Below are 23,988 nucleotides of genomic sequence, written 5' to 3'. Positions count from 1 at the left end.
AATGGCAACCTACTCTGGTACTCTTGCCTGGCAAATCACATGGATAGAGGAGCCTGGTAGGCTGCAGTCCATGGGGTCACTAGGAGTCAGACACTACTGAGCGACTTCACTTTCACTTTTCACTTTCGTGCTTTGGAGAAGGAAATGGCAACCCACTCCACTGTTCTTGCCTGGAGAATCCCAGGGACAGGGGAGCCTGGTGTGCTGCTGTCTACGGGGTAACACAGAGTTGGGCATGACTGAAGTGACTTAGCAGTAGCAGTAGCAGTAGCAGGTAAGATCATAAGCTTCTTGAGAACAACAACTTTTCTTTAATTTTCCCTACACTTTGCAGAAAGTCCATTTTGGGGGTACTCATTTAAATTTTTTATTATTTTATTTTTTACACAATTTTTAAAGGTTATACTCTATTTATAGTTAATACAAAATATTGGCTATATTTCCTGTATTTTACAATATATCTTTGTAACCTATCTTACACCCAGTCACTTGTACCTCCCACCCTCACTCCTATATTTCCCCCACTCCATGTTAGTAACCACTAATTTGTTCTCTATATCTGTGAGTCTTCTCCTTTTCAGTTATAACTAGTCTGTTGTATTTTTTGGATTTCACATGTAAGTGATATCATACAGTATCTGTCTTTCTCTGTCTGAAATTTCTTTGAGAATAATGCCCTCCAAGTCCATCCAGGTTGCCACAAATGGCAAAATTTCATTATTTTTAATAACTGAGTAGCATTCCTGGATATGCACACTCCACATCTCCTTTATCCATTCATCTGTTGATGGACACTTATGTTGCTTCCATGTCTTGGCTATTGTAAGTAATGTTGCTATGAACATTGGGATGCTGGTATCTTTTTGATTTAGTGTTTTTTCAAAACCTATTACAGTGTTTGCTAATTGAAAGGAATGTTCTATTTCATCTAGATTCTTGATAATAGATCCTGTCTTTGGGAAGAAGTATTTCTAGTTTATTTAAAGACAGTGAAAGTGTTAGTCACGTTATAATGTCTGACTCTGTGTGAGCCCATGGACTGTATGTATCCCATGAGGCTCTTGTATCCATGGAATTGTCCAGGCAAGAATACTGGAGTGGGTTGCCATTTCCTCCTCCAGGGGATCTTCCCAACCCTGGGATTGAACCTGGATCTCCAAGCAGCTGGCAATTGTGGATATAAAAGCTAAAAGTGTAGCAATACCACCATGCTCTGCTTTCTCTACAAAAATGGTGCTATGGCCTTAGAATTTCAAAAGAACTAGCAAAGACCGTTTGACTCCAATCTTCTGTTCTTTCCCAATCCCCTTACTCCTCACCTTAAGTCCTTTCCTGGGAATGAGTTTATAGCTCTCTTTAAACCTGTTCCTTGCTTCTAAGTAGCGATGGTGTCCTCCAGGGAAAGAGAAAGTTCCTTCTGAAATACTCTTCATCAAGGGGTCTGAAAGCTTCTTAAGCTCAGCCTGACAATACTTGACAGATGCTTCTTCATCTTGCAGCAAGCAATCTTCTTTCTTTTTCTTGATATTGACCTGTCAAGGAAATGAAGAGAAATTCAGTAGAAAGAAACTGTTAGAAGAGAAGGTCCAACTGTGATCCTCTTGAAGGAAGCAGTCGCACAACATCAGGGCACATGAGAAACAGAATAATAGATACAGAGTCAGGAGACTAGTTTTAGTTCTAGATCTGACCAACTTTTTGTGTGACTTATAGGAAGTCTCTAAACTCTGTTGGCTTAGTCTCAATACCTGTGAACTGATGGATTGGCTGCTGTGAATTCCATTGTTCTTTAACAGTAATAGGATTAATTGTGATCCACCCATCAACCAAGAAAAATGGAAAGCTCAATTATGACTTGAAGTAAGGCTTCCTATGCAACCTAGGTGCTATAGATAAAGATATATATATAGATATATATATATATTAATACATACCTAATCAATTGCCTAACTTAATGAGTTAAGTATACACAACAGAATTTTGAACTCTTTCTGGATTGTTGCTTCATTGAGGGGTTGAGTGTATGAAAATATAAGAACTTTATTTTTCACTTTTGTACTTCTAAACTATAATTGATCTGATTTTCCTCTAAGAGATTTTTTAACTGTAAGGATGGACAAATGTAGACTAAAAGACAAAGTTTCTGTGAATATGCCATTGTAGGCAGAATTATGACCACCAAGAATTCTCTCCCCGGTATGCACATTACTGGACCTGTGAGTAAGTTGAACATTAAACATATGTTTTAGTTCTGTTGAGTTGCTCAGTCATGTCCGACTCTTTCAGACCCCATGAGCTGCAGCATGCCAGGCCTCCCTTTGAAACACCACCCACCCAAACTCATGTCCATTGAGTTGATGATACCATCCAACCCTCTCACCCTCTGTCATCCCTTTCTCCTCCTGCCCTGAATCTTTCCCAGCATCAGGGTCTTTTCAAATGAGTCAGCTCTTCTCATCAGGTGGCTAAAGTATTGGAGTTTCAGCTTCAACATCAGACCCTCTAATGGACAACCAGGACTGATCTTTAGGATGGACTGGTTGGATCTCCTTGCAGTCCAAGGGACTCTCAAGAGTCTTCTCCAACACCACAGTTCAAAAGCATCAATTCTTCTGTGCTCAGCTTTCTTTATAGTCCAACTCTCACATCCATACATGACCACTGGAAAAACCATAGCCTTGACTAGACAGACCCCTGTCGGCAAAGTAATGTCTCTGCTTTTGAATATGCTATCTAGGTTGGTCATAACTTTCCTTCCAATGAGTAAGCGTCTTTTAATTTAATGGCTGCAATCACCATCTGCAGTGATTTTGGAGCCCTCCAAAATAAAGTCTGTCTCTCTTTCCACTGTTTCCCCATCTATTTGACATGAGGTGATGGGAATGGACGCCATGATCTTAGTTTTCTGAATGTTGAGCTTTAAGCCAACTTTTTTGCTCTCCTCTTTTACTTTCATCAAGGGGCTCTTTAGTTCCTCTTCACTTTCTGCCTTAAGGGTGGTGTCATATGCATATCTGAGGTTATTGATATTTCTCCCAGAAATCTTGATTCCAGCTTGTGCTTCCTCCAGCCCAGCATTTCTCATGATGTACTCTGCATAGACGTTAAATGAGCAGGGTGACAATATACAGCCTTGGTGTACTCTTTTCCTATTTGGAACCAGTCATTTTTCCATGGCCAGTTCTAACTGTTGCTTCCTGACCTAAAGGTTTCTCAAGAGGCAGGTCAAGTGATCTGGTATACCCATATCTTTCAGAATTTCTCACAGTTTATTGTGATCCACACAGTCAAAGGCTTTGGCATAGTCAATAAAGCAGAAATAGATGTTTTTCTGGAACTCTCTTCCTTTTTCGATGATCCAGCAGATGTTGGCAATTTGATCTCTGGTTCCTCTGCCTTTTCTAAATCCAGCTTGAACAGCTGAAAGTTCATGGTTCAAGGATTGTTGAAGCCTGGCTTGGAGAATTTTGAGCATTACTTTACTAGTGTGTGAGATGAGTGCAATTGTGTGGTAGTTTAAGCATTCTTTGACATTTCTTTTCTTTGGAATTGAAATGAAAACTGACTTTTTCCAGTCCTGTGGCCACTGCTGAGTTTTCCAAATGTGCTGACATATTGAATGCAGCACTTTCACAGCATCATCTTTTAGGATTTGAAATAGCTCAACTGGAATTCCATAACCTCCACTAGCTTTGTTCATAGTGATGCTTCCTAAGGCCCACTTGACTTCACATTCCAGGATGTCTGGCTCTAGGTGAGTGATCACACCATCATGATTATCTGGGTCATGAAGATGTTTTTTGTACAGTTCTTCTGTGTATTCTTGCCACCTCTTCTTAATATCTTCTGCTTCTGTTAGGTCCATACATTTTCTGTCCTTTATTGAGCCCATCTTTGCATGAAATGTTCCTTTGGTATCTCTAATTGTTTTTTTGAAGAGATCTCTAGTCTTTCCCATTCTGTTGTTTTCCTCTATTTCTTTGCATTGATTGCTGAGAAAGGGCTTCTTATCTCTCCTTTCTATTCTTTGCAACTCTGCATTCAAATGGGTGTATCTTTCTTTTTCTCCTTTGCTTCTCGCTTTTCTTCCTCTCACAGCTAATTGTAGGGCCTCCTCAGACAGCCATTTTGCTTTTTTGCATTTTCTTTTCCTGGGGATGGTTTTGATCCCTGTCTCCTGTACAGTGTTGCAAACCTCTGTCCATAGTTCATCAGGCACTCTGTCTATCAGATCTAGTCCCTTAAATCTATTTGTCACTTCCACTGTATAATCATAAGGGATATGACTTAGGTCATACCTGAATGATGTTAGAAAAGGCAGAGAAATGAGAGATCAAATTGCCAACATCTGCTCGATCATCGAAAAAGGAAGAGAGTTCCAGAAAAACATCTATTTCTGCTTTATTGACTATGCCAAAGCCTTTGACTGTGTGGATCACAATAAACTGTGGAAAATACTGAAAGAGATGGGACTACCAGACCCCTTGACCTGCCTCTTGAGAAGCCTGTATGCAGTTCAGGAAGCAACAGTTAGAACTGGCCATGGAAAAACAGACGGGTTCCAAATAGGAAAAGAAGTATGTCAAGGTTGTATATTGTCACTGTGCTTATTTAACTTAAATGCAGAGTACATCATGAGAAATGCTGGGCTAAAGGAAGCACAAGCTGGAATCAAGATTGCTGGGAGAAATATTATAACCTCAGGTATGCAGATGACACCACCCATATGGCAGAAAGTGAAGAGGAACTAAAGAGCCTCTTGATGAAAGTGAAAGAGGAGAGTGAAAAAGTTGGCGTAAAGCTCAACATTCAGAAAACTAAGATCATGGTGTCTTGTCCCATCACTTCATGACAAATAGATGGGGAAATAGTGGAAAGAGTGACTGACTGTATTTTTCTGGACTCTACAATCACTGCAGATTGTGATTGCAGCCATGAAATTAAAAGACGCTTGCTCCTTGAAGGAAAGTTATGACCAATCTAAACAGCATATTAAAAAGCAGAGATATTACTTTGCCGACAAAGGTCAGTCTAGTCAAGGCTATGGTTTTTCCAGTGGTCATGTATGGATGTGAGAGTTGGACTATGAAGAAAGCTGAGCACTGAATAATTGATGTGTTTGAACTGTGGTGTTGGAGAAGACTCTTGAGAGTCCCTTGGACTGCAAGGAGATCTAACCTGCGGGGAGCTGCCCGTGAGAACGGGGTCCTTTGTCCGAAGGACACAGCTCTGGGAGCTGCCTCAGTCCTTGAGGGTTTGCTTGCAAACATAGCTCTCTGTCCCGCCACCCCAGAGATTAGGCGCTTATTTACTGCAGGCACCTGGAGTTCTGTGCAAACTTCTCACGCACAGAGAAATGTTATCTGGTGTAAGAAATAATAACAGGGCGCCATTCCCATGCTCTCAAGATTTCTTGTGACTGTTTGTAAGATGTATAGGCCAACCAAGAAAAAATGTCAACTGTCTTGTCTTTCTCACGCTTTTCTGTATAAATATGAGATGTTGAATAAAGTTGGTGTCAGACTGCGTCCCTTCGTGGTGACGTGTCTGAACCTCTCGACCCCATCTTTGTAGTCTCTTGCTTTAGTTTCTTTCTTAGCCCCGCCGTGCACGTTCTCGGGACCTGATCGACTTTGCTGGCTGGCTCCGGCAGGTGGCACCCGAACAGGGACTCGACAATCGGAGTGCGATGACGGCCGCTGCCCGCCAAGATTGAGGCAAGTGAAGAGGAATTCCTAAGTAATTAAAAGTAAAGGGCAGGGAGGGTGATTGTCGAGAGTAATAAATCATGGGACAAGGCAATAGCCGCCAGTTATTTGTACATATGTTGAAAACTATGTTAAAAGGTAGGGGAATTCATGTAAATAAGTTACAGCTAGAAAAGTTTTTACTTTTTATAGAAGAGGTTTGTCCTTGGTTTCCAGAGGAAGGAACAGTTAGTCTGGAAACTTGGAAAAAGGTAGGAAAACAATTGCAGACATATTATTCCTTACATGGTCCCAATCGTGTTCCTGTGGATGCTTTTTCTTTGTGGACTCTCATAAGAGACTGCCTGGATCCTGAACATGAGGGACATAAAATTCAAACGGCTCTCAGGGATTCCACAGGACCTGAAGTTACAGAGCCTTCTGCCCCTCCACCTGAGCCGCTTTATGCTGTGCCTGAGGGAACAGCTTATAAGGTTGGAGGGAGTGATGATGTGTTAAGCTCTGATGAACAGAAAGAGTTAAATGAACAAGCAGCTCAGTACCATAGAGAGGATATGCCTTGGGAGATGATGGTTAACATGGAATCCCCACCCCGGGAAAAGGGGAATTAAAGCATTCAGGGCTTTCTGAAGAACAGCTGGAGAATTTAATTCAGAAGATTGTTATAGCAGTAAAAAAGGATGCACAGGGAGACTCCCACTCCAGCCAGCCTGCGCCTCCAGCATATCCTCCCTCGGTTCTTGCTGGACTCGATCCACCTCCGCCTTTCGTAGAACCGCGAGAGCTTATATCTATCCCTGCTTCTTTGCCCGGTGAAAACATAAAAATTAAAAGTGAGATATTATTATCTCCTCTTCAACAAGCAATTAAGGGAGCTAATGAAGAAGGAGAACATATTCCCGGGTTTTCAGGAATCTATCCAGTGTTTGAAAATGCTCAACAGCAGCGGTATTATGAGCCGCTGCCCTTTAAGCAACTGAAAGAGTTAAAAATGGCTTGTGCACAATATGGCCCGACTGCGCTGTTTACTCAGGCTATTATAGAGGCTTTAGGAAATCAAAATCTGCCACCTAATGATTGGAAACAGGTTGCTCGAGCTTGTTTATCTGGAGGAGATTATTTACTATGGAAATCTGACTTTGCTGAGCAATGTGGGATCACAGCCGATATCAATCGGCGACAGGGACTGAACACCACTTATGAAATGATGGTGGGAGAGGGAGAATATCGAAACACTAATAGTCAACTTAATTATTTACCTGGAGCCTACCCTCAGATTAGTGCTGCGGCTCTACAAGCATGGAAAAAGCTTCAAAATTATGATAAAAAGACTGAAGATTTATCTAAAATTCGCCAGAGGCCAGATGAGCCATATCAGGATTTTGTTGCCCACCTGCTTGAGACAATTGGTAAAATGATAGGGGATGAGCAGGCGGGGATGGTGTTGACTAAACAGCTTGCTTATGAGAACGCCAATTCGGCTTGTCAAGCTGCCCTGAGACCTTACAGGAAAAAGGGAGGCTTATCTGACTATATACGGATTTGTGCTGATATCGGCCCTTCATACGTTCAAGGCATAACTTTGGCCACGGCATTACAAGGAAAGACAGTCAAAGAAGTACTGTATCAACAACAAAAGCGGGATAAAACTAGTGGTCGGCTTCAAATCCCTGGCTCTGGCTGCTTTTCTTGTGGCCAAATGGGTCATCGGGCCACCCACTGCCAGCAGAAGCAGGCCCGGAGACCTGCTCAAACCCCTAACCTTTGTCCTAGGTGTAAGAAAGGCAGACACTGGGCAAGGGATTGCCGTTCTAAAACTGACTTACAGGGAAAGCCACTTCCTCCGGTCTCGGGAAACTGGGTGAGGGGCCAGCCCCAGGCCCCGAAACAATGTTATGGGGCGATGCAAAATCTGACCAAATTGGAGACGCTTCAAGGCCAAAACGCAGAACTGTTACCGAGTTGTTCAGAGCAACTGCAGGGAGTGCAGGATTGGACCTCAGTTCCTCCTCCTACACAGTATTAACTCCAGAAATGGGCATGCAGTCTTTGCCAACTGGAATTTTTGGCCCTCTTCTGAAGAACACTGTGGGCCTCCTACTGGGGAGAAGCAGTACTATGATGAAAGGTTTATTAGTAGCCCCTGGCGTCATAGACTCTGATTATATGGGTGAAATAAAAAGCATGGCCCATTCACCACAGGGCATAACAGTAATACAATCTGGTCAAGGTGTTGCTCAATTAATTCTACTTCCTATAATTCCAGTTGGAAAAGCCATTAGGCAAGAACGAGGATCCCGAGGTTTCGGGTCTTCAGACACTTATTGGATTCAGGCCATTAATAAGCAACGCCCTGAGCTTCTACTGTATATTCAAGAAAAGCCCTTTTAAAGGTATTTTGGATACTGGTGCAGATGTTTCTGTTATATCTCAAAAACATTGGCCTGATGAATGGCCTAAGCAGGTTGTAATTTCTACTTTGCAAGGCATTGGGCAATCACATGACCCAGAACAGAGTTCAACCTTTTTAAAATGGAGGGACAAAGAAGGACATGAAGGACATTTTCAACCTTATGTTTTGCCAGGACTGCTGGTTAATCTATGGGGGAGAGATGTTATGATGAATATGGGGGTATATCTTTATAGTCCAGATAAAAAAATTAGTAATCAATTGTTAGACCAAGGCCTTTTGCCCCATCAGGGGTTGGGGATAAATTCACAAGGGCCTTTACAACCCCTGATCCCTGCAGTTAAGAATGATAGAAAGGTATAGGATGTTTTTAGGAGGGGTCATTGATCGTCCTGCAATCCATGCTGATCCGATAAAATGGAAGTCTGATGATCCAGTATGGGTTGATCAGTGGCCCCTATCAATAGAAAAAATCACGGCCGCCAATCAGCTTGTGCAGGAACAGCTTGCTCTCGGCCATATTACCCCCTCAAATTCACCTTGGAATTCACCTATTTTTGTCATTAAAAAGAAAACAGGTAAATGGAGGCTATTACAAGATTTACGAAAGGTTAATGAAACAATGGAATTGATGGGCCCCCTTCAGCCGGGGTTGCCTACCCCCATGGCCATTCCAAAAGATACTTACAAAATTATTATTGACTTAAAAGACTGCTTTTATACTATTCCCCTTGCCACTAATGACTGTCAAAGATTTGCTTTTAGTGTCCCTTCTACAAATTATAAAGAACCTATGAAAAGATATCAGTGGCAAGTTTTACCTCAGGGAATGGCTAATAGTCCTACTCTCTGTCAGAAATTTGTTGCTCAAGCTTTAAAAACCACTAGGTCCTTGTACTCCCAAGTATATATTATTCATTATATGGATGATATTCTTTTGGCATATGAAGATGAGGAGTTGCTATTAAGAACATTCGCTTATATGCAAACTGCATTACAGGATTATGGTTTGATTATTGCAACAGAAAAGGTGCAACGCTTCCCCCCCTATTCTTATTTGGGGTTTTTTCTGGAAAAAGAATGGTTTCGAGCTCAGAAGATAGAAATTCGTAAAGATAATTTGGTTACCTTGAATGATTTCCAAAAACTGTTAGGAGATATTAATTGGATAAGACCTTACTTGAAGCTAACTACAGGGGAAATGAAGCCTCTTTTTGATATTCTGAAGGGTGATCCTGATCCAACTTCCCCCCGAACTCTGACTCTGGAGGGAAGGCAAGCCTTAGATAAAGTTGAACAGGCCCTGTCTAAACAACAAGCTACTTATTGTGACTATACTCAAGAATGGGGTTTATATATTCTTCCTACTAAACATGCTCCTACAGCAGTCTTATTCCAAGGATTGCCTTTAAGATGGCTTCACTTGCCTGCCTCTCCCTCTCGGGTATTAACCCCCTATTATGATTTGGTTGCTGCCCTAATAGCTCTTGGGCGGTCAGAATCCACTGTATATCTAGGAAGAGACCCACATTTTATATGTGTTCCATTTTCTAAAATTCAGCAGGACTGGCTGTTTCAGTTTAGCGACAATTGGGTTATTGCCTTAGCTGGTTTTAGTGGACGGCTTGATAATCATTATCCCTCAGATAAAATTTTGCAATTTGCTCATTATCACCAATTTCTCTTCCCAAAAATCATTGTTTCTCAGCCCCTTGCCGACGCCCTAACTGTATTTACTGATGGCTCTTCTAATGGAATAGCTAGTTTGATTATATAGGACAATACTACTACCTGGCATACTAATTATAAGTCTGCTCAAGAAGTAGAACTATTTGCCGTTTTTCAGGCTTTATTACAAATTTCTGCTCCATTTAATTTATATTCTGACAGTCAATATATCATAAGAGCCTTAAACACTATTGAGACTGTTCCATTTATTGGTACCCTGAATTCTACTATCCAAACTCTTTTTCGTGATATACAACATTTAATTTGCTCCAGAGTTAATAAATGCTATTTTGGTCATATTCGTGCTCACTCTGGACTTCCTGGACCTTTAGCACGAAGCAATGCTTTGGCTGATGAAGCTACACGTATGATATTTCCTTCACTGGAACAAATGGCAAAAACTTCCCACAGCTTACACCATCAAAACAGCAATAGCTTAAGACTTCAATTTGGCATTACTCGAGAAGCTGCCAGACAGATTGTTAAGCAATGTCAAACATGTCCTCAATTTTTTAGCGTCCCCCACTATGGAGTTAATCCTCGAGGATTGTTGCCAAACGATATATGGCAAATGGATGTTACCCATATTCCTGAATTTGGTAAACAAAAATTTGTTCATGTTACTATTGACACCTTCTCCGGCTTTTTACATGCCTCTCTCCAATCCGGAGAAGCTAGCAAACATTGTATAGCTCATTGCATTAAATGTTTTGCTGTTATGGGAACCCCTAAAACCATAAAAACATACAATGGTCCAGGATACACTGGAAAAAATTTTCAATTATTTTGTACGCAATTGTCTATCTCACATAAAACAGGTATCCCTTATAATCCTCAAGGTCAAGGAATTATTGAACGGGCACATCAAACTCTCAAACATCAATTGCAAAAACTAAAGAAGGGGGAATTGTATCCCAATACCCCCTCCAACTCTCTAAACCATGCTTTATTTGTTCTAAAATTTTTACAATTGGATATAAGTGGCCGTTCAGCAGCACAGCGATTTTGGAACTTTGATGCACAAACAATAAGACCTAAAGTCTTTTGGAAAGACCCACTTGTGGGAAAATGGTATGGACCAGATCCAGTACTAATCTGGGGATGAGGGCATGTTTGTGTTTTCCCACAGGATGCCAAAGTGCCGCGCTGGCTGCCGGAAAGGTTGGTACGCACGGCGGAGACAGTCTCTAGCAAACCAGATGAGGAGATTGACAATTCAAGAGCATGATGAATTACCATCTCGGCAACAACTTCAGGCATTGATGCGAGAGGCACAGAATCGTGTTGCGGTGCAGGGCGATCCGATATCGCCTTTAAGCTTCCTGATAACCTTATTAATTATCTTAAATCAGATTAACACTGCACACTCTGAAGAATATTCAAGTGCTTACTGGGCTTATTTTCCCGATCCTCCCCGTCTCCAACCCGTGGGCTGGGAGGGTCGGTCTATTCCCATATACACTAATGATACTGTGGCTTTGGGTGGTTTTTCAGATAAACATATTATTCCTAATCAAGTTAATTTCTCTTATCATGGAGTGTTTGATCGCTTACCTATTTGTCTGTCTAGATATTTTAATTCAACAGGATGTCTTTTTGTTGGGGAGTCCAGATATGCTGATTATGACAATGGTTGGAGCCTGTATATTCCTGGAGTAACGAAAGAGTCTGGAATTCCTCAACGTCGTAATGGAACTGGTCCTTTAGATATTCCTTTCTGCGACTTTGGAACAAGGGGAAGAGTCACTGCTGCACCATGGAAACCGTGTCGAGATGGAACTGCTACGGTTTATAACATATTTGGGACAAATGAGTCATTGTGGGACTGGTCTCCAGACTCGGCCCGAAACCCTGGAGCTCAAGATAATAGGAACTTTGCATCCCGTATTTGGAACTTGGGCGGCTCTAAAGTGTTCCAAACAGAAATCTGGAAACTAGCTGCCGCCCTTGGATGTGAGGGTTCCTACCTTCGGGTGGGATCGAAAGTGAGACACGGTCATTTGTGAAATCTCGCCATGAGATACCCTCGTGCATGTGTGCCTCGCCCTTATGCTTTACTAGTAGGATCTGTAAAAATACAACCTGGGTTACAAAATTATAATGTAACTTGTAACAATTGTACTTTGACTAACTGTGTTAGGGGAATTACTAATCAAACTAGGGTTCTAGTCTTAAGACAGCCTGCTTTTGTTATGGTTCCTGTAAAGATTAATGGGTCTTGGTATGATAAAAGGGGACTTGAACTTTGGAGAGAAGTAGAGGGTGCTTTAATGCGTTATCGCAGAGGAATAGGGTTAATAATTCTGGGATTTGTAGCTTTGGTAACTCTTATTGCTTCCTCGATTACTGCAGCCCTGTCCTTGGCACAATCAGTGCAAACTGCAACTTTTGTTAATAATCTGGCACAAAATGCATCCGTTGCCCTGGGGACTCAAGAAGATATTGACAAAAAGCTAGAGGATCGATTGAATGCCCTTTATGATGTTGTAAAATATTTAGGTGAAGAGGTTCAAAGTATAAAGTTGAGATTACGAGTACAATGTCATGCTGATTTTCGATGGATCTGTGTTACTCCCAAAAAATATAATGGTAGTATAACTGCTTGGGATAAGGTGAAAGCTCATTTAGAAGGTATTTGGCATAATGAAAATATTTCCTTAGATTTGCTGCATCTACATCAGGAAATAATGAACATTGAAAATGCACCCAGACCTGATTTGGATGTTGCAAAAAGAGCTGAGTCTTTTGTTAAAGAACTTTTTCAACATGTACCTACTGTCAATAGTATTTGGTACTTGGGAGCAGCCATGGGAGGACTATTCTTAATAATTTTAACTGTTTTATTTCTTGCACCTTGTTTAATTAAAAAACTGATTGATGATCTATGGATCATAAAGGCTTCCATCTATGGAAATGGTCTGCGGTTAAAGGAACATAAGCGTGCGCCTATATAAAAAGAAAGGGGGAGATGCGGGGAGCTGCCCGTGAGAATGGGGTCCTTTGTCCAAAGGACAGAGCTCTGGGAGCTGCCTCAGTCCTTGAGGGTTTGCTTGCAAACATAGCTCTCTGTCCCGCCACCCCAGAGATTAGGCGCTTATTTACTGCAGGCACCTGGAGTTCTGTGCAAACTTCTCACGCACAGAGAAATGTTATCTGGTGTAAGAAATAATAACAGGGCGCCATTCCCATGCTCTCAAGATTTCTTGTGACTGTTTGTAAGATGTATAGGCCAACCAAGAAAAAATGTCAACTGTCTTGTCTTTCTCACGCTTTTCTGTATAAATATGAGATGTTGAATAAAGTTGGTGTCAGACTGCGTCCCTTCGTGGTGACGTGTCTGAACCTCTCGACCCCATCTTTGTAGTCTCTTGCTTTAGTTTCATTCTTAGCCCCGCCGTGCACATTCTCGGGACCTGATCGACTTTGCCGGCTGGCTCCGGCACTAACCAGTCCATCCTAAAGGAGATCAGTCCTGGGTGTTCATTAGAGGGTCTGATGTTGAAGCTGAAACTCCAATACTTTGGCCACCTGATGAGAAGAATTGACTCATTTGAAAAGATGCTGGGAAAGATTGAGGGCAGGGAGAAGAAGTGGATGAGAGAGGATGAGATGATTGGATGGCATCATAGACTCGATGGCCATGAAATTGTGTGGGCCCCAGGAGTTGGTGATGGACAGGGAGGCCTGGTGTGCTGCAGTTCATGGTGTTGCAAAGAGTCGGACATGACTAAGCAACTGAACTGAATTGAACTGAACTGAATTGTTTGGTGGTTTTCCCCATTTTCTTCAATTTAAGTGTGAATTTGGCAATAAGGAGTTCATGATCTGTGCCACAGTCAGCTATCGGTCTTGTTTTTGTTGACTGTATAGAGCTTCTTCATCTTTGGCTACAAAGAACATAAGCAATCTGATTTCAGTGTTGGCCATCTGGGGATGTCCATGTCTCTGGTGTTTTTGAAGAGGGTGTTTGCTAAGACCAGTGCGTTCTCTTGGCAAAACTCTATTAGTGTTTAGATTATGTTATATAGCATGCTGCTGCTGCTGCTAAGTCGCTTCAGTTGTGTCTGACTCTGTGTGACCCCATAGAAGGCAGCCCACCAGGCTCCCCCGTCTCTGGGATTCTCCAGGCAAGAATACTGGAGTGGTTGCCATGTCCTTCTCCAATGCATAACATGAAAAGTCAAAGGGAAGTCGCTCAGTCGTGTCCAGCTCTTAGCGACCTCATGGACTGCAGCCTACCAGGCTCCTCCATCCATGGGATTTTCCAGGCAAGAATACTGGAGTGGGGTGCTGTAGCATAAGATACTTTAAAAAGTAGAGACGATCCAAGTGGACATTACCTAATCACATAAGTCTTTAACATGTAGTCTTCTCCTGTTGGTAGGAGAAGAGGTAATCAGAGAGATTAGAAACAAAGAATACAGGGCACCATTGCTGGCCCAAAGATGGAGCAGGGTGGTTATCCAGAGCCCATATGAGTGCTGAAGAAAAATATATTCACATATTTACACGTGGGGAGGACAGTGTGGCTTATACATGATTTAAATTAAACTTTATGCTAAATACAATAACCTGTTTGTGGACTATCAAGCATACATTTACATCTGTGTGCTCTGTGTACAATCATTAAAGGGATACATTTAAAAATCAAATTGGAATAACTTGTGCAGGAATTCAAAACTGAGCTTGGTGGCCATTGTAGATGTGATTTCAGGCATGTTTCTAGATCACTGAGAACTTGAATCTTCTGAACTTAATCACACTCAAGGATGCCACTATCCATTCCCAAAACAGTGTTTGCTATAGTAGCAATGGGAAGTTGTAAACTTATGGTCTCAAAGATCCCATTGTAAATACGCAATGGTTTCAGACTCCAAACAATCCTTTAAAAAGCACTTTTACTTCTTTCCAACTCCAGTCTTAATTCTTAACAAATACTACAGGTAATTTTGTGGGTTTTGCCTATATTGAGGGTTTTGCCACCCGCCCCCCCCCCCCCCCCCCCCCCGCCCCATTTTGGAGTCCAGTGGAGCACAATTCAAATGCTTCTTGTATGTGTATCTTCAGGGTGCTAGTCCTCATTTGGCTCAAATCAAATTCTTCTTATCCTATGACAAACTGCTGTTTATTCTTGGGAGTATTACTAAGCCCTTTGAGCCTTTTCCCCCCTTCATCTTGTTGTACACAGAGCACATCACCTGTACACCCTGAGCTGGGATCTAACCTGAAGAATTTTGAGCTAATAAATGTGTGTTGTTTTAAACAGCTAAGTACAGGGTAATTTGTTTACAGTAGAAAATAAAGAGGCCAGTTTTTAGAAAAAGGGATGGAATGTAGCCTGTAGAATCCTATCTTTCACAGGAATCCAAACTCCTTTTACAAATGAGAAGCATGTGAACCACAGGTGAAAAGAAGGAGCCTTAGCACATTTCTAGAAGAAAGGTATCAGGAAGGCTATATTCTAGCCTACATTACCAGAAATTTCTTCTGGAAATCCTTCTTTTCATCCTTGAAGGAGTGCTCCATGAAGACTGCAATGGCTTCCTTCACACAGGCTGCGTGCACCTCCAGCAGCTCCTGGAGCGTGTCTGTGGGGAGGCTCAGTCGCTTGGTCATCTGCTCACTGTAGTGGCCAGCTGCCTTCTGTACGGCTGCTGAGTTCTCTAGCTGGGCCAGAGTTGTCACCGCGTTCTCCAGACAAGGAACTGATCCACTGTTGATGGCATTTATGTAGGCTTCCACCAGAGTCCCCAACCCTGAATGACACATTATATTTTTAAAATAAACAGAACATTCTCCCTCATTTTATGAACTTTAGATCAATACTGTTAAAATTACTAAAGTTTTATTGAATTTGAGGTTCTCTTTCTTCTCCTCACCTTCATCCTTATCCTCATCATTGTATCCTCCACCTTCTATAACTTTCTTATACTAACATCACTGTGTCTCCCATTCACTCTATTTTATAGTTCTCATTTCATCACAATACAGTATTAACTGAATCATCTCAAACAGTATGTTCAAAGTTCTCCTGTGACACTTTTCCCATTGTAATAAAATACAAAGAACTTATATATATATATATATATATATATATATATATATATGTGAGTAAACTGCATATTTTGTGAGCACTATTTCCAAATGAAAATGTAGTGCCACATGCAAAAATGTCATCAAGAATTTCCAGACCATGATACAAACTTTAAAGCAAGCAGCCCCATCTCAGCACAGGGCACTATGTGACTGCCCCATTGACATGGGCATGAAGCCAGCACTACATAAGATTATATTTAGACTTCTTTCTCAGACTCTCAAGAGTTTACATGGATTCTTGACCTACTACTTATTATTGATTCATGTAAATTCACAGAATACCTTGTGTATCCTCACTAGAAACACTTATCCACTCAATGATTCATCACCATGAATATGTCTATCCTTAACATATCTATAATGTAATACTGGGTTGGCCAAAATGTTTGTTTGCATTTTTCCATAATATTTTACTGAAAAACTCCTTTCTGGGGCACCAGGTTATAATCCTGTTCAACTTTCTTCTTTTGCTTCTAAGTAGGCATTGTATCCTCCAGAAACAAAGAAAATTCCTTCTGAAATACTGTTCATCAAAAGCTCTGAAAGGTGCTTAAGCTCAGACTAACAGTAATTGACAGATGCCTCTTCATTTTAGAACAAGAAAACTTCCTTCTTTTTCTCCATGAAATCCTATCAGGGAAAGGGGAGAAATCCAATGGAAAGAAGCTGTTAGAAGGGAAGGTCCAGCTGTGATTCTTTTGGAGGAAGTCTGATAATATAGGATTGAGACACAGAATAACAGACACGGAGTCAGGAGTCTAGTTTTAGTCCAAGTTCTGACCACCTCTATGTGTGACTTGTGGGAAGTCCCTTAAATCCAGTGGACTCAACCTCAACATCTGTTCAGTAAAGGGGTTGGCAGGCATGAACCCTACGTGGTTCCTTTATCAGCAGTAGAACAAATTGTGATCCATCCACCAACAATGAAAAATGAAAAGTTTAATTGTGATGGGAAACAGGGATTCCTCTGCACACTGGGTGCTATGGATTAAAACACATACATAGCGAATCAACTGCCCATTAATGAGTTAAGTACACACTGATCGGAGTTTTGAACTCTTCATGAATTCTCGATTCCCTGAGAGCTGGAGTGTGTGAAAATATAGAAACAGAATTTTTTGTTTGTACTTATAAATTAAAATCAGGCTTGCTTTCTCAATATGAACTAAGAGATTTTTGTAACTTGTAAGATGGTCAAGGGAGACTGAAAGTCAAACTTTCATTGAAGCTGCCAATGGTAAGTAGAACTGCGATCTCCAAACATTCTCTCCCCTGGTGTCTACACTCTGCATAGTCTGTATACTTGTGAATATGACAAATATAGATGCTGTGTTTAGACTATGTTATATGGCACAGGCTAAGTTAAGAAATGGAGATGACCCAAGTGAGCATTACCTAATCACACAAGCCCTTCACATGTAGTCTTCTCCGTTGCTGGAAGAAGAGGTAATCAGAAAGATTAGAAACTGAAGAAAGAAACAGTGCACCATGGCTGTTGAAGAGGTAGGGGTGTTCCCCAGAGTCTTCATGTGAGTACCAAGCCCACTTGACCTTGTTTTCGGCTATGGTACACTGAGCAGATACCCGTGGACCCTGAGTGGGAATGTGACCTGAGGAACGATAAACTATTAGACGTGTGTTTCAACTTGCCAAGCTCAGGGTAATTTGCTTTACTACAACAGAAAATAAAAAGCCCAACTTTTAGAAAATGGATGGACTGTATAGCTTGTAGAGCCATATCACCCACTAGAATCTAGTCTTATTTTATGATAAGAAGCACAGGAACATGGGGTCAAAAGTGGGGTGGCTAGGCATCATTCTGGAATAAAGGAATCAGGAAGGATATATTCTAGGTCACATTACCGAGAGCTTTTTCTGAAATATCTGCTTGTCATCCTTGAAGGAGTCCCTCAAGAAGATGACAATGCCTTCCCTCTCACAGGCTTCATGAACCTCCAGCAGCTCCTGGAGCGTATCTGTGTGGAGGCTCAGTCGCTGGGTCATCGGTTCACTGTAGTGATCAACTGCCATCTGCACGGCTGCTGAGTTCTCATGCTAAGCCAGAGTTTTTACTGCGTTCTCCAAACAGGGAACTCCTCCACTGTTGACGGCATCTATGTAGGCCTCCACCAGAGTTCCCAACACTGAAAGATACATGATATTTAGAAATGGGAGAGAATTCTCACCTGATTTTTTAAAACAGCTTTACAGATCAGCATTCTAGAAATCATAAAATTTTTTGAAGTTAAAGATTTATTTTCTTCTATTTATCCTTCTCATTTCCTTCATTCTTGTATCCTCATCCTTTTATTGTATGAATCCACTTTTTTAAAATATAATCACTGTGTCTCCTATGCACTCTATCTTTTATGTTTTTCCAACTCATCACATTACAATATTGAACAAATCATCTCAAACAATATGCTCAAGGGTCTCCCAGAACACTTTTCCCATTGCAATAAAATAAGAAGAACTTATGGCACTTGTAAGTAATTTACATAATTTGTAAATTAAAACATCTTGATGAAAATGTCATCAGAATTTCAGGACAGTGACACAAAACATGAAAATAAGAAGGACTCATCTCAGAACAGGACACAGTGTGACTGCCCAGGCGGCATGTTCATGAGGCCAACCCTGTATATAAGATGTATTTGTATTTGTTTCTCAGTCTCTCGGTAAAACTACATGGATTCATGGACTACTATTTATTTTCTTCTTAGTGTAAATTCACAAAATACTTTGCATATCCTCACTCAAAACACCTAACACATCAGACATCTCATCACCATGAAGATTTCTATCTTTAACTTATATCATTATTGTAATAGTTTCAAGAGATTTGATAGACTGCAAAAAAACCATGTACATAGGCTTCTTTTAGTGAAGAAACATGCATTTCCATATGTGGCATGAGCATCCATTTTCCAAGTTACATGGAGAAGAAAATACAATTACTGAGAATCCCAGAGTGCAATCACAAGTTCATCACACACACTGAATCACAGAGACACATGCTCTAGTGCAAGAGACTCACCTCCCCACTTGACAATGATTCCTTCTCTTAAGGTCTTGGGTTTTGCATGGGTAAGATATATGAACAGAAATCCTCTGATTTCTTCTGGAAATTCTCATCCAGTTGGTTATCTAGCACTTCCTCAATATGGAGTAATAGCTTTTTGTCACTTGAAGGCCAGTCAAAGGCAAAGCATTTTCTTTTTGGAAAAAACTTCCTGATATTCTTTCTGGGCATGTTGGAGTTCTGAATTCTGGGATCTTCGCCAATAGTAGTGAGAAACAAGCAACCGTGGAATGGACAAATTTCAGGTGAGGAGGCTCAAGTGTTTCATTTCTGGGATCTTTGCATTTTGGTATCTCTTGTGTCTATAAATCTTTACTAATCAAATCATGCAAGTCAATCTTATGCTAATCTACTCAGGAAATGGAAAATCGCTTCCGTATTTTTTTTTTTCCTTGCACAGAGCTGAGAGTGCAGGGCTTCCCAAGTGGTTCAGTGGTAAAGAATCTGCCTCCTAATGCAGGAGACCAGGGTGTGATCCCTGGGTCTGGAAGATTCCCAGGAGAGGGAAATGGCAACCCACTCCAGTTCTTGCCTGGGAAATCCCATGAAGAGAAGAACCTGGTGGGCTGTAATCCATAGGGTCACAAAAGACTAGGACATGACTGAGTGACTAACAACAACAAGAGTGATGAAAGTACTTCTGAGGAGGCAGGGAAGGGATCCATTCCAAGTGAAGAAACTTCTGATTACTTTCCTTAACATTCCATGCTGTGTAGTGAATCAACTGCTTATTAGATGTTTTTTGAGTAATAGATTTATCCAAGAAATTGTCAGAAATATTTTTCTGATATTGCAGTTCCCATGTTAGAAATGACATGTGTGCTCTAAAGTAATGTAATCATAGAAATAAAGATATTTATGATATTTCTCGGAAGATAACCTATGGAGACAAGTGATTCTCAGGACATAAAGAAAATCTTTATAAATCAGGGTAAAAGTGTACACATACTATCAAGAGATCACTTTAGCATATACCATCCCATAGTAAAGATAGCCTAAATGAAACTTGGAGACCTCATCCATCTCCTGTATCATTTTATATTATGTCTTACAGCATCATAGAAGATGGTTCTGGGCATATCTATCATTAAGTAGTTATTGAAAGAGTGAATAAATGATTAAATATGCAAAATTAATAATGCTTTTAGGTACCAGCAAATATCCTCTCTGCTAAAATAATCTGAGTAACTAGCTTTTTATTTTAACATGACATACATACATGTAAGTTCAAGAATGAAGAGTGTGATGTTACGAGAAAGAGCATTTAGGAACCAGACAGTTCTTACTGGAAGGACATAGCAATTAGTTTCCCTGAACTCTTTAGTGCATAAACAGCCTGTCTATGAAGGAGTTACCTGTGTAGGCTAAGAACATACATTGTGTGAAATGTATGTCAAAAATTAGTCCTATTGTTTACCTTATGATTCTGTATTTACCAATTTCTAAACTGATAGATTATCTTACTCAAATAGGAGAGGAGAAGCACTCAATATATAATACACATATGTCAGCCTTTCTTTTTCTTGGTACCCATTTCTCTAATATTGGATTCTAAACTTCCTCTGTGAGCTTATGCTCTGGTCACTGGGGTTTCCAAGTAACAGCAATGATAAAGGTAAAGCTACATTTCATTCACCAAGCACCATTAGCATGGCCTCAATCCAGCCCCAAATCAAGATTGACACCATTCATTCAATTCAAGCCCCAAATCATCATTGACATCTGAGCTGAATGTCAGAGCTCTTTTTTTTAAAAATTAATTAATTTTACATTACAATATTGTATTGGTTTGCCATACATTGACTTGAATCCGCCATGAGTGTACATGTGCTACCCAACCTGAACCCCCCTCCCTTCTCCCTCCCCATCCCATCCCTCTGGGTCATTCCAGTGCACCAGCCCCAAACACCCTGTATCATGCGTCAAACCTGGACTGGTGATTCGTTTCACAAATGATATTTTACATGTTTCAATGCCGTTCTCCCATATCATCCCACCCTCGCCCTCTCCCACAGAGTCCAAAAGACTGTTCACTACATCTATGTCTCTTTTGCTGTCTTGTATACAGGGTTATCGTACCTTCTTTCTAAACTCCATATATATGCGTTAGTATACTGTGTTGGTGTTTTTCTTTCTGGCTTACTTCACTCTATATAATAGGCTCCAGTTTCATCTACCTCATTAGAACTGATTCAAATGTATTCTTTTTAATGGCTGAGTAATATTCCATTGTGTATATGTACGACAGCTTTCTTATCCATTCATCTCCTGATGGACATCTAGGTTGCTTCCATGTCCTGGCTATTATAAACAGTGCTGTGATGAACATTAGGGTACATGTGTCTCTTTCGATTCTGGTTTCCTCAGTGTGTATGCCCAGCAGTGGGATTGCTGGGTCATATGGCACTTCTATTTCCAGTTTTTTAAGGAATCTCCACACTGTTCTCCATAGTGGCTGTATTAGTTTGCATTTCCCCAACAGTGTAAGAGAATTTCCTTTTCTCCACACCCTCTCCAGCATTTATTGCTTGTAGACTTTTGGATAGCATCCATTCTGACTGGCATGAAATGGTACCTCGTTCTGGTTTTGCTTTGCATTTCTGTGACAATGAGTGATGTTGAACATCATTTCATGTGTTTGTTAGCCATCTGTATGTCTTCTTTGGAGAAATGTCTGTCTAGTTCTTTGGCCCATTTTTTGATTGGATCGTTTATTTTTCCGGAATTGAGCTGCAGGAGTTGCTTGTATGTTTTTGAGATTAATTCTTTATCAGTTGCTTCATTTGCTATTATTTTCTCCTATTCTGATGGCTGTCTTTTCACCTTGCTTATAGTTTCCTTTGTTGTGCAGAAGCTTTTAATTAGGTCCCATTTATTTATTTTTGTTTTTATTTCCAGTATTCTGGGAGGTGGGTCATAGAGAATCCTGCTGTGATGTATGTCAGAGAGTGTTTTGCCTATGTTCTCCTCTAGGAGTTTTATAGTTTCTGGTCTTACATTGAGATTTTTAATCCATTTTGAGTTTATTTTTGTGCATGGTGTTAGAAAGTGTTCTAGTTTCATTCTTTTACAAGTGGTTGACCAGTTTTCCCAGCACCGCTTGTTAAAGAGATTGTCTTTACTCCATTGTACATTCTTACCTCCTTTGTCAAAGATAAGGTGTCCATAGGTGTGTGGATTTATCTCTGGGCTTTCTATTTTGTTTCATTGATCTATATTTCTGTCTTTGTGCCAATACCATACTGTCTTGATGACTGTGGCTTTGTAGTAGAGTGTGAAGTCAGGCAGGTTGATTCCTCCAGTTCCATTCTTCTTTCTCAAGATTGCTTTGGCTATTCAAGTTTTTTTTTTTTTTTTTAATTCCCATACAAATTGTGAAATTATTTGTTCTAGCTCTGTGAAAAATACCATTGGTAGCTTGATAGGGATTGGATTGAATCTATAGATTGCTTTGGGTAGTATACCTATTTTTGCTATACTGATTCTTCCAATCCATGAACACGGTATATTTATCCATCTATTTGTGTCCTCTTTGATTTCTTTCACCAGTGTTTAAGAATTTTCTATATATAGGTATTTTGATTCTTTATAGTATAGTATAGTATAGTATAGTATAGTGAAGTCGCCCAGTTGTGTCCAACTCTTTGCGACCCCGTGGACTGTAGCCTACCAGGCTTCTCTGTCCATGTTTCTCTAAGTAGATATATTCCTAAGTATTTTATTCTTTTCGTTGCAATGGTGAATGGAATTATTTCCTTAATTTCTCTTTCTGTTTTCTCATTGTTAGTGTATAGGAATACAAGGGATATCTCTGTGTTAATTTTATATCCTGCAACTTTGTTATATTCACTGATTAGCTCTAGTAATTTTCTGGTGGAGTCTTTAGGGTTTTCTATGCAGAGGATCAAAAAGCAAGAGAATTCCAGAAAAACATCTATTTCTGCTTTATTGACTATGCCAAATCCTTTGACTGTGTGGATCACAATAAACGGTGGAAAATTCTGAAAGAGATGGGAATGCCAGACCACCTGACCTGCCTCTTGAGAAACCTATATGCAGGTCAGGAAGCAACAGTTAGAACTGGACATGGAACAACAGACTGGTTCACATAGGAAAAGGAGTATGTCAAGGCTGTATATTGTCACTGTGCTTATTTAACTTCTATGCAGAGTACATCATGAGAAACGCTGGACTGGAAGAAGCACAGGCCGGAATCAAAACTGCCAGGAGAGATATTAATAACTTCAGATATGCAGATGACACCACCCTTATGGCAGAAAGTGAAGAGGAACTAAAAAGCCTCTTCATGAAAGTGAAAGAGGAGAGTGAAAAAGTCGGTTAAAGCTCCACATTCAGAAGACTAAGGTCATGGAATCTGGTCCCATCACTTCATGGGAAATAGATGGGGAAACAGTGGAAATAGTGTCAGACTTTATTTTGGGGGGCTCCAAAATCACTGCAGATGGTGATTGCAGCCATGAAATTAAAAGACACTTACACCTTGGAAGGAGAGTTATGACCAACCTAGATAGCATATTCAAAAGCAGAGACATTACTTTGCCAACAAAGGTCCATCTAGTCAAGGCTATGGTTTTTCCAGTAGTCATGTATGGATGTGAGAGTTGGACTGTGAAGAAAGCTGAGCACCAAAGAATTGATGCTTTTGAACTGTGGTGTTGAAGAAGACTCTTGAGAGTCCCTTGGACTGCAAGGAGATCCAACCAGTCCATTCTAAAGGATATCAGTCCTGGGTGTTCTTTGGAAGGAATGATGCTAAAGCTGAAACTTTAGTACTTTGGCCACCTCATGCAAAGTGTTGACTCATTGGACAAGACTCTGATGCTGAGGGGAATTGGAGGCAGGAGGAAAAGGGGATAACAGAGGATGAGATGGTTGGATAGCATCATCGATTCAATGGACATGAGTTTGAGTGAACTCCAGGAGTTGGTGATACACAGGGAGGC

General features: G+C 40.6%; 1 pseudogene; it reads right to left on the bottom strand.

The window, feature by feature from the left end:
* Nucleotides 1-1,244: 1,244 nt before the first annotated feature.
* LOC113890324 overlaps nucleotides 1,245-23,988 on the bottom strand; it is a 39,934-nt pseudogene continuing 17,190 nt past the window's right edge.

Source organism: Bos indicus x Bos taurus, chromosome 3 (assembly GCF_003369695.1).
Source record: "Bos indicus x Bos taurus breed Angus x Brahman F1 hybrid chromosome 3, Bos_hybrid_MaternalHap_v2.0, whole genome shotgun sequence".
Taxonomy (NCBI): Eukaryota; Metazoa; Chordata; class Mammalia; order Artiodactyla; family Bovidae; genus Bos; species Bos indicus x Bos taurus.
The sequence above is the reverse complement of the archived record's forward strand: the minus strand, read 5'-3'. Positions and strand labels throughout refer to the sequence as shown.